General features: G+C 34.0%; 1 non-coding gene across 1 annotated transcript; it reads right to left on the minus strand.

The window, feature by feature from the left end:
* Positions 1-8,175: 8,175 nt before the first annotated feature.
* Positions 8,176-8,247, minus strand: Trnat-ggu. Its single transcript has one exon. It is a non-coding gene; the product is annotated as a tRNA-Thr (tRNA).
* Positions 8,248-11,191: the final 2,944 nt, after the last annotated feature.

Raw genomic sequence — 11,191 nt, forward strand, 5'->3', positions numbered from 1 at the left:
AACCAGTAAAGAGGGTAATAAAAATATGGGAAGACGATGAAGGAAATCAGCATCGTTACAACGTGAAACTGGTAAAGTAAATAGTGGAAAGAAAAAAAGTTACATTTCAAACTAAATATATACACTGAAAAAAAAAACGCGCTTGAAATAAACACGACGTTATTTAAGGTAATCGTATAACTTGTTTCCTTGTAACACGGTCTGAGCCTATCAAGAAATAATTTTAATAATTAATTTAATCAAGCTGTGATTTTTTTTCATCAAGTATCTTGATAGATTAATTTGATTAAAGTCAATATTTTTCATTGTAAGTTGACGTGTAATTTCTTTCTGGAATAATAATATTTATTTAATCTAAACTACGTAAATTTTATAATACTTTTATTTTAAGTAGTAACTGTTATAGTTCGATGTAATCATGAAAATCTTTTAAAAAATTTAAATTTAGTTTACATTATTTAAATGAGAATCGTAAATAATTCTATTCTGTTAGATCAATTCTCATTTTGATCATGGACGATTGATATTTTATATAGATTTTATTTGAGGAACACAAGAAAAAACATATACTGAGAAAGAGAGATAAAAGTTAATATTATAAAATAGTACATAAATAGTTTACTTTATTTGAGATAATGGTCTTGAATAGTACTGTTGACTAAAAATATGTATCTACATTTTAATGTACGAATTATATAGATTTATCTAGATTAAAGCTATATCATTATATATTGTAAGTAATTAGTAAATTGGTGCATATTTCTATTTTCTACATACAGTTCATTTATGAAAATGGATTTATCTGAGAATTATCAATATTTTGCAACAAATACAGTACCTTGTTCCAATTACATGAATACTTGGACTAATTTTTACTAGTAGCTTATAATGTTTAGGTTTTAATTTCGTATTGTTGCTCATCTCAAATGGTTTTTCGACTGCATTTTATAAATAAAGTATTCAGTCAACTTCGTCATTTTTATATAACCTTTTTCTAAACACTTTGTTTGTATTGTTTGCATATTCAATAAAATTACGTATTTTTCTATAGACACTCTAAGAACATTGCGAAAATTACAAAGAAATAGAAAAAGGAAATGGAATTCGGACCCATCTCGTCGGGAATCAAAGAAACATGTGTCGGAAATGGAAGAAGAAGAATTAAGAAATGCTCGCCAAATCTGGAGGGAAAGAAAAAGAAGACAAAGGGAAAAAAAGAAATTTGAAAATGAACACAAACATGTGACTATAGCGGTAGCAGAATTTGCTAAAATTGGTTTTCAACCAGTGTCAGACAGTGATAGTTCATGAGTAAAGCAATTTAATGTTATGTTCGTTGTAGGGTCTTTATACGGTTCTCTTGAACTGTACTATTGTATATTTTATTCAAATGTACTTAATAAAAGATCTATTTTTGAACATTTGAATTTTATATTTACATATAGAAATAGTGACGTATTTCTACCAATGCTCCTTTTTAAAATCCTTTTCTATTATTATCAACTCAAAATTTATTTTAAATTTGCATCCCTAAGATCCCTTTCTCTTAAGAATTGTTATTTTAACTGTATTTTTTCAGCCTTTTACAGAACATCAGTACGAGGTACTCTGCATTTAGTTGTTGATGGCTATTCGTTCATCTGCAGAAGCTATTACCTGAATCGTGTCAAAAAAGTATGGAAATGTGCAACACATCACGACTGTACTGCAAAAATACATACAGTAGATGGCGAAATAGTCAAACTTCATAACGATCATAAGCATCCGGCTGGTCGTCTGGATAATGTTCTGTAAAATTATACTTTGATAAATGTAAATGTGTATTAAATATGAAATAAATTGTAAATTATATGTATTCATAAGATTAAATAAAACCATCTTATCACGCAATATTTCTTTCATGTTCAGTGTATGCCACAGTATTATATGTTATACTTCTTCAATTCTTAATTCATAAGCCAGTTGGTCGTTATCGAATATACCTTGTGTAGTTTCACTGTACATTATGTTGTTAATACAAAATTTGCTATTCCAGAACCATATTTTACCACGTCTCAGCGCGGAAAACGTATTCTCAATATAGGACGTTACCGGTTTTACTTCAAACCTGGTTCTGTAGATTCTAGTCGATGCAAATGGTTCTGTGCGAATAATTACTCATTTCCGCCATGTAAAGCAAGTGTAGTAACCTATAACGACGTCATCGTCGCTCAAATTGGGAAACACAATCACGAGTAATTTGTTAATTGTAAGAATGACATGGTAAAACCTGCGACTATTATTTTATTTAATTTCTTTAAGTATGTCATAAGGCGGTGATTACAACAGCTACAAAAACATAAGAAATGATTGTTGTTATTTTGTGATACTCTCTTAACCTTCCCTACTTTGCCCAGGTCGAATGTTTTTCACAACGTCACAACGCGGCGGAAGCATTCTGCATATTGGGAACTATACTTATAACAAGAGAACTACATCCAGAGCAGATTCAGATAAAGTTACTTGGATCTGTACCAAATATTATAGCTCATCGCCTTGTAAAGCCAAGGTTGAAACTTTGGCTAATGTTATTATTCACATTAAAGGGAAACATACACATTTCGAGCGAAGGCAGTTATTCTAAAAACTGAAGAGTGCAGTGCTGACGACTACAAAGTGGAAATTGTTAACCCAACTTTACATATCCAAGTCATGGGTTTTCGTGATTGTTACACATTGGAACTGAAACTATGTTTTCGGATTTAAATCGCGTATATTTGTTTTTCCAAAGGCCACGCCTATTTCAGTCATCCGTGACTAATTATGACCTGTAAAGAGTCAGATAGTTTCAATTTAATTTTAGAACGTCATTTACAATTAGTATGTGTATCTTAATCAAGTAAGTTACCAACGAGAGAGCAGAAGCAAAATTTATAGTACTTCAAGAACAGTTTGAACAGAACAACACGATAATTTACAGGGTGTGATAAAAGGTCCGACAGTGGAGTAGTAATTGTAGTGATGTTAACAAATATCTTTTGTGAAATAAAAATTGTATTAAATATTTTTTTCTCGGTTCTCCTTTAACAATGTCTTTTGGACATTTGTATGGGTATCATATTTTTTAGTTCTAGTTATTTTAATTATTATTTTGGTGTTAGTTGTATTTTAAATGATTTATAGCAATAATTTAACTACACTTGTTCAAACTATTGGCAATTTTTATTTAATTCACTTAAATTTATTCGCGCTGCAACTAGCACCATTAAAAATAAAATCACTTGAATTATTACTAAAATCAACGGTAATTTTGGTGTTATTAATTAACTTACAGCAACATCATTTACGAATTAAAATTGTTTGTTTATTCCAGGTATAGGTGGCGAAATTCTCACAACAACAAAAGGGGGCCAGGTATTGCTTCTTGGGACACACCGGTTCCATCGCGAATACGAGAGAGATGGCAGGAGCTACTGGCGATGTACAAAACGAATCCTGCACTCTTGCAAATGTAACGTTCGGATCATCAGTGGAAGGATTTATGTGATAGGGCAACATAGCCACATTTAATAATATTTTAATACATAAGATACTTTCTCAAGAACAACATTGAAGTCTATGGAGTGATACACGAGCTTTTAATTGCTGAATGTAATACGACTTTTTACTTTAAGTACTTAATCAACACTTTCATATTTTCAATTAAATTTGAATAAGAGTACTTCAATGTTGTTTATTTGTGAATTTGTTAACTATTTTCAAAAACAATTGTCATAATAATAGGAATTTATTGAATAAAATCTTCACAAAATTTACGTCTGTTTTTATACTTGCCGTAGAAGTAGCGCATTTCTGCTTATTTTGTTACCTCTCTTTCACCTTGTTTGGAAACATTGCCAATAATCTCAATGTTTCCAAACGAACACAGTGTCATAAATATAATGTAAGACCTTCGTTTTTGAATACTACAGTTATTTGTAAAAATACCATTTCTTACAGAGTCGCAAAATGAATATATGAATCTCGTCATATCAGGCGTAACGTCAACAGCGCCAGGATTCCAAGACAATAATTCAGACGATGACGTCATTGAAGTAATTAAAGACGATGCTCCAATTGTAATACTATCTGATAGTGAAGAAATGGATGTTAACCAAAAGGATTCTCAACCACAGCCTTCTGTGATACAAAACTTTCATTTTACGTCGGTTTCTACTACGGAAAACATTGCGGATGAAAACAGAAGTGGAATTCTCGAAGACCCTCTTAAAGAAGATGTTTCAAACATTATCCATGCTTCTAATACTTCAAAAACACCTTCAGCTGTACCTTATTCTGTAATAGCACTTCCACCTCCATCCGATAAATCTGCTGAAGTCAACCTTAATACGATAGATTCTAACAATGAAAATTCTCCTTTGAACGATATTGATAATACAACTACAAATAAAGTTGAAGAACCAAGTAAAGAAATTTCTAGTTCAGATCCGATGGAAGTGATAAAAAAAGTATTAAATGAAAACGGTGCTGGTGAAATTATCCCGGACAACATTGCTAAGGTTGTTGAGGACAATACTGAAACTACTTCTACTGATAAAATAGAATAAATTTATTTGATTTCAAGTATGTTATGATAACTATAAAATATATTATAGATATAGTTAATAAGCACGCTTAATATTTATGTTCATTTAAAATTGATCAGTACTAAAAAGTAGTCATTTTTGTCATAGTATTTGTCTTACATGCTGTATTCAATTTCGTTTATTTAATATTTCTAAAATGTATCTTACCAAAACATAATATGGGTTCATTAATAAACATTTCAATTTGAATTACGTTTTGATAACTGTCATGCATGAAAATACCCAATATAAACGATCTCACAAAGTTATGTTAATTAGGAAAATGAACACAACTGAACAATAGTATATTTTCAGGGCTTCTTCGTGTTCGAGACCTAGGACCACCACCTCTAGTCCCTTGTGGTGCACCACCGCCGCGATTAGCAGCTTTCGTGGAACATAACGGAAGAAGCGTTCTCATGATTGGGAACTACAGATTCATGAGACACTACACAAGCATACGGGGCAGAACACGTTGGCGTTGCTGCAAGTCCTTTAACAAATGCCGAGCAATTGCCATCACTCATGGCAATCAAATTGTCAAACTGACCGATCTACATAATCACATCCCTGACGTAAAAAGTTTCGAACGCGCATCCCAAATGCAACCAAACACTATCCGTTTTAACCCAGATCAAGGAAAAGTGGAACTGGTAAACGTGCCTTTTCATTACAGTGCACAAATCCAAGATGAAACGGAGACAACGGATGATAGAGAAACGGATAATGAGACTGGCCATACAGGTGGGTCTTCATTAAATCCTAATGAGACTGGTGACGACCCAGGGTCTTCTTCGGATTGCGATGAAATACCAATGATCCCGTGTGATGTCACTCTCATTACCGATTAAGGAATCTACAGCCAGTAAATATGTTTTAATGGGCATTATAAAAAATGAGCTTAAGTGTATTTACTTCCCACAGCAATAAATAAATTTTGGTCAACAAAGATAATATACTTTTTCAGGGGAAATCTCCGTTGGAATTTCGAGACGAAGTTGTTTTTTGTTCATTGTATTGTTCATAGAAATGTATAGAATAAATTTATTAATATGAAAATAATGTAGGTTGTACAAACGTTATAAATGTTGACACGAGTGTTACTAGTGTGTGATAATGTCACAGTCAATAAATATTGAATACCTCACCGTTATAGTCAGTACGATAAACTGAGAAATAAACGTAGCGTTGTTTTAATTTAATAGTGGTTGAGACCATTTCCAGTTCTCTTAGATTCGGGTTAAGGTGTGTCCAAACACGGCGTGCAAGGCGCGCGGCAGCTACGCGCGGCATTCGCGGGACACAAGTTTGCCAGCAGGTAGCTCGTGGCTGCCGCGCGCGGCAGTCGTCCAATCATAGCGCGGCAAGCCGCGCGCTGCAGCCGCGCGCTGCAGCCGCGCTCGAATGCCGCTTTATGTTTGGACACACCTTTAGACTACTACACTAAGGGCCGTATTCTAGAACTCTACTCAATGCTCAGGATTTGAGTATGGTTTAAAGCACTCGAAATCATACTCAAGTCTCTGCCATTAGGGTCGTATTTCCAGTACTTGTGTTTCCAGTGTAATCCTGACTTGAGCATTGAGTAGAGTTCTAGAATACGACCCTGAGATCGACACCTGTGCCAATATCCAAAAATGTGCCAGATAATAATATATATAATTATGTTTTTAAGAGCTGCAATTTATTAAGTGTATATAATTTGTGATATTAAGTATCATGACTTTGTAGGGCAAGTTTTAGAATCCGAAAACACTACATTGAAAATAATTTCATGGGTATATAGATCGAATGATTCTGAACGCAAGAATATACTTATTTTTTTCTTACTTCAACGTAGGTTGGGGTGGAAATATTGCATTTAAAAAAATCTAATTTGTAGTAACGATTGTTGATTTCGGAAGAGATGACATAATTTTGCATAAAAATTATATTCAATGTGGTGTTTTCGGATCCTTTGACTTCCGTGTTAATTTTAGTAAACGAGAAAAATCTCTTGATTTTAAAATCTTTTTTGTTAGTCGTGTCTTAAGTTTTGGAAATATAATTTCCTTTACAAATTTGTTAACATTTTAGACTGTCATATTTTATATATTTTTTAATATGATTTTTATAAATACGAATCAAGTAAATTTATTAATTTAAAAGAAGTTAGTTTGTAACCAATTGTTGTAATAAAATGTCATAGACATTAATGTCGCATTGTAGAATATCATACTAGATTATTTCTTGTTGTTTAACGCCTAAACCTGATTTGTATCTGGAAGACCATCTATCAATATGTTTAGAAAAAATATGTGTTTTGGCGGTTCACATCTATGGTTTTCCGAATCATGAGCCGAAAGTCATATCGGTGATATGGAGTCAGATTTGTTTTTGACGTTTTGTATTACATTATGTCGTAAGGGCGGTAAGTAGACGATTACGAATAGAGACAGATTCAAATGGCCCAAACGTTTGTAATTGTTGTGTGGCACATGTTTATGTTTTTCATCACACATGCAAGGGAGTTAAAAAAAGGAAAATTGGACTTAAAAACGTTATCGTAACGTTATCATTCATATTACATTTATAAAGTTCTAAGCATCGCATCTGTTTGAGTTGACTTTACGCATTAATGAAACAAAAGTTTTTTCATATTGATATCATGATATCTATGAATATGTAAGCACCTTATAAAAATTATAAAGTAAACCGATTGTATTTGCATTAAATACACATATACTTCACGCCCTTTTCCGTCCATCATCGTTCCATCGGGATAGGCAGAGACAACAGCCTTCCTGTTGCTACGGTCCTGGGACTCTACTCTCGCATCTGTCCGAAATCCACCCGGAACAGTTACTGTCAAATAAGTAATACTCGACCAAATTAAGTCAAGTATAAAGCTTAATTCGCATCGTGCGTCTTTTAAGGGTACCTACTCTTGACCTGGCCTTTCTTTAGGATGTCCTGAATTAGGTCATGGTAAGTTAACCACCTGCCCGCTCACACCTTATACCTCAATCTGTTTCATCTTTTTTTGTATAATACTAAGTGACGGCACGAACAAGTCGTGCGCCTGGTGGTAATTGCTACACAAAGATCTGAGGGGCACTACCACTGTGCCCGTCACGCTGAGGCAAAAGTTGACAAGTCCCATGTTAGATGTAATTTTTTCAGCACCCTTACCCTTCAAAACCCGAGCGCAGGAATGTGAACGTTACTGCTCGGCGGCAACCTTGGGTAAGGTGGCAGTACTTTCCTGGACGAACTTTTTCACAAGGCGCTCTTCTACTACTAAATTCTTTTTTCCATTATTCTATTTTCGTACTTCTTCTGCCAAACACGAAACAACTGCATTTATGTTAGTTTTAATAAATAAAATCAAAAAGTCCTTTGCTTTCTGCGGTCGCGGCGCGAATAGAAGTCGTTTATATCGTAAATTTAAAAAAAATCGTTACTGCTCTAGGGCCGTAAATTAAAAATACCGCAAAATTTTGCTGCATACTATACTACTACTTACGAGCGCGTGTGATGAAAAAATTATTATAATTATTAATACAAAGATCGAACACAAAGAAAAATTCATTCGATCCGGCTGGATTCGAACCAGCGTCTTCAGCATACCAGGTCGACGCTATCCCAACTAAGCTACGGAACGAACCAGCAGACCCAACGAATTTTTGCATGCGCTTGTTGCAAACCTTTGTTTTTGGTTTTTGACGACTTTTTTGCCTAGAAATTTATTATTTAATTTCTTTCTATCTTTCTTATTGTATATTAATTATATAAATACGTATCAGTAGTGGTTGATCTATACTATATTAATAAATCGTACGCTATATGTAATTCTTCACTGTCGTAAGCATCTATTGGATGGATTTTTAGATACATACTTTATTGAAAACGTAATGTAGCTAAGAATTCATCATCGCACATACGTGTTTTGTAGATTTTTCATGTTCGGTGTGATAAAAATATAAAAATATATGATCACTTTCAAAGAGATCATAAAAATACTGCGCTTCTTATCATAACTAACGCAATCGACATTTTTAGCCAAATTGAGTTATCAACATATCTGGAGTCAGCGAAACAAGATCTACAACTCCCTTTAAGCTATTTCGTTATATCTTATTTAATTTCAGTTTTATTATCAAAAATAATGAATAACTCACGTATTTAAGTCGAATTTTTGCTCAACATGTTTCGAACCAGTTCGTGATCCTTAATCATGAGATCCTGCAGCGGTGACTCGACGGAAACTGTAGTGTTGAGTTACTCATACACGAGGCAACTCGTTTTGTACCACTCGGTTAGTAAGTTTGTCACAACACCTCATGTCATACAAATGTCCCACCTCACACCCCACGTCATGTCATTGCCTCATGTCACAGCCTCACTCATGTCACACTTCTTCGAATTCAACAATGATTGGTCCTGCACTACTCGCTTTTTAGCTGATTTTACATCATATGAGCATGCTATCATAGTACTAAATAAAATTAGTATTTATTTATACTTTACATAACACTTAAGTTATCCAATTGATTGATACTACCAAGTTACGAAAATGTGTTTAATATTCCCTGTCTGTTGAGTCATTGCTGTAGGTGCAAATATGCTTACCGTACTTCACCTCATTTGAAGTAGGACATTGTACCGCCTCATTTTTTAAATGAAGTACTCCCTCAAACTCATATTAATCTCATGTCCTACCCAACACTAAAACTGCGCGCCAAAACTCTGACAGCTCGATCACTCTCGTTTGTTTCATTTTTATTAAAGTCATATGTAGGATTGCACACTACACTAACAACGTTACTTTCGAAAGTGTCGTCTACACTAAGCACTGACGTAGTACCTAACACTGTTTTCAGTTGGGGGGTACCAACCATCCACTATCACGATTGAAATTCGAATGACATGATGCAGTTTCTGTCGAGTCACCGCCGCGGTCTCTCCTGACTAAGGACCACGAACTGGTTCGCAACACGTTGAGCAAAAATTCGACTTACCTAATATAATGTAACCGGGTTATCCGTTAGTTTAGGTTAATATGTCTGAGACTCACGGTGGTTTTCTATTCAGTTTTATTGTTAAGCAAAATTAGAGTACCTAATTGACATTTTTCAACGAAAACAAAACTTTTTGTGCCAATTACCAATATGCAAATGCGTTAGTTATGACAAGGAGATCAAAATAGCAAGCAAATAATAGTTTGGAATATAGATAGTACTTAATTTAAAAAAAAAGCAGATCGAATATCAAAGCCGTTTGGTTAAGAGTCTAAACAACCTCAAATTGCTCTGGTTGATTCCACATAACAGTGAAAGGGTTTGAAACAATCGCGTTGGAAAAAATATATAGTAAAATGTAGAATATACTCGTACACTGATTAGTCTCTTTCTTCCTGTCCTTACTCCACGCTAGGTGGGGTCGGCACAACATGTATTTTTCTTCCATTCCTCCCTATTAGCTGTCATTTTTATCCACATACGCCAGGTGCTTAGTCTGCGCGTCGTCTGTGGGGTACACCCTATCATGTAACACTGACAAAAAACAAACAAAAATTTTCACGATAGAAAAAACACAAACTTCGAAAGTGTCCAATAAAACCACTGTGTTCAATAGGTATTTTACATATAACATTGATTCTTTATATATCAACTGAACTAAATAGATTACGTATACTATAAGTTATGCATTTTTCAAATGGCTTTAATTAGGTTTGTAAAAAAATAAATTCTGAAATGAAACCAGAGTCCCTGCCTCTCGACCCTAGCAAAATGAACTGTATTACTACAGGAAAAATTTAATTCTAAGCTGAGGTCATCGAGTATATAACCAGAAATAGAGACGAAATGCCATCTCATTTGTTTGAAAACTATTCTGCCGTATCATTACTGTGACAACTGCGGTCCGATTGGCCTGCCCGAATTCGAAACATTGGACGGGTGTTGTCAATTGTTTCACTTCAAATCGACCAGTTAACTTAAGCTTTGCATTAATAGAAGAAAATTGCAAAATTATGTATTGAATTTTCGATGAAATTTGATTTTGTTTGTTTTGTAATAGTTGATGTTTTGCTGTTTTTCCCCACACCACCGAATGGAACAGCAACGCCATTGTTAGAGATATTATCTTTATTACAATAAATACAGAATATTTTTGGAATATACGGATGGCCTGTCTTTATTTCAGTGCAAACGAGAGTTGATATTTATAAGTGATGTATCACTGATGAGTTACCAGGAATGCATACTTCGTCTCTATTTCTGGTTATATACTCGATGGCTAAGGTAGTATAGACTCTTAAATAAAAAATATTTTTCAGAATTTGACCTGCTCCGCTTGCCTTTTTGATAAGTATTTGAAAAGTAAATCTATTGAGGTTGGTTTAAGTCTGTACTGTTACTATCATTAGATTAAGGAATTTGTGATCAAAATATAGATGATACAGCTAATGAATGAAATTGCGTATTGAATTCCACGAACCGTATGTTAAACTTAAAAAACAACCCAAAGACTCCTCAATTTAATCGTAATAAAAATCCCCTGTGAAATGGAGTGATGAGTTGACAAGAAAGGTGCTGGAATCAATA

This window comes from Hyposmocoma kahamanoa, unplaced genomic scaffold, assembly GCF_003589595.1.
Source record: "Hyposmocoma kahamanoa isolate Upper Pololo Valley unplaced genomic scaffold, ASM358959v1 94, whole genome shotgun sequence".
Taxonomy (NCBI): domain Eukaryota; kingdom Metazoa; phylum Arthropoda; class Insecta; order Lepidoptera; family Cosmopterigidae; genus Hyposmocoma; species Hyposmocoma kahamanoa.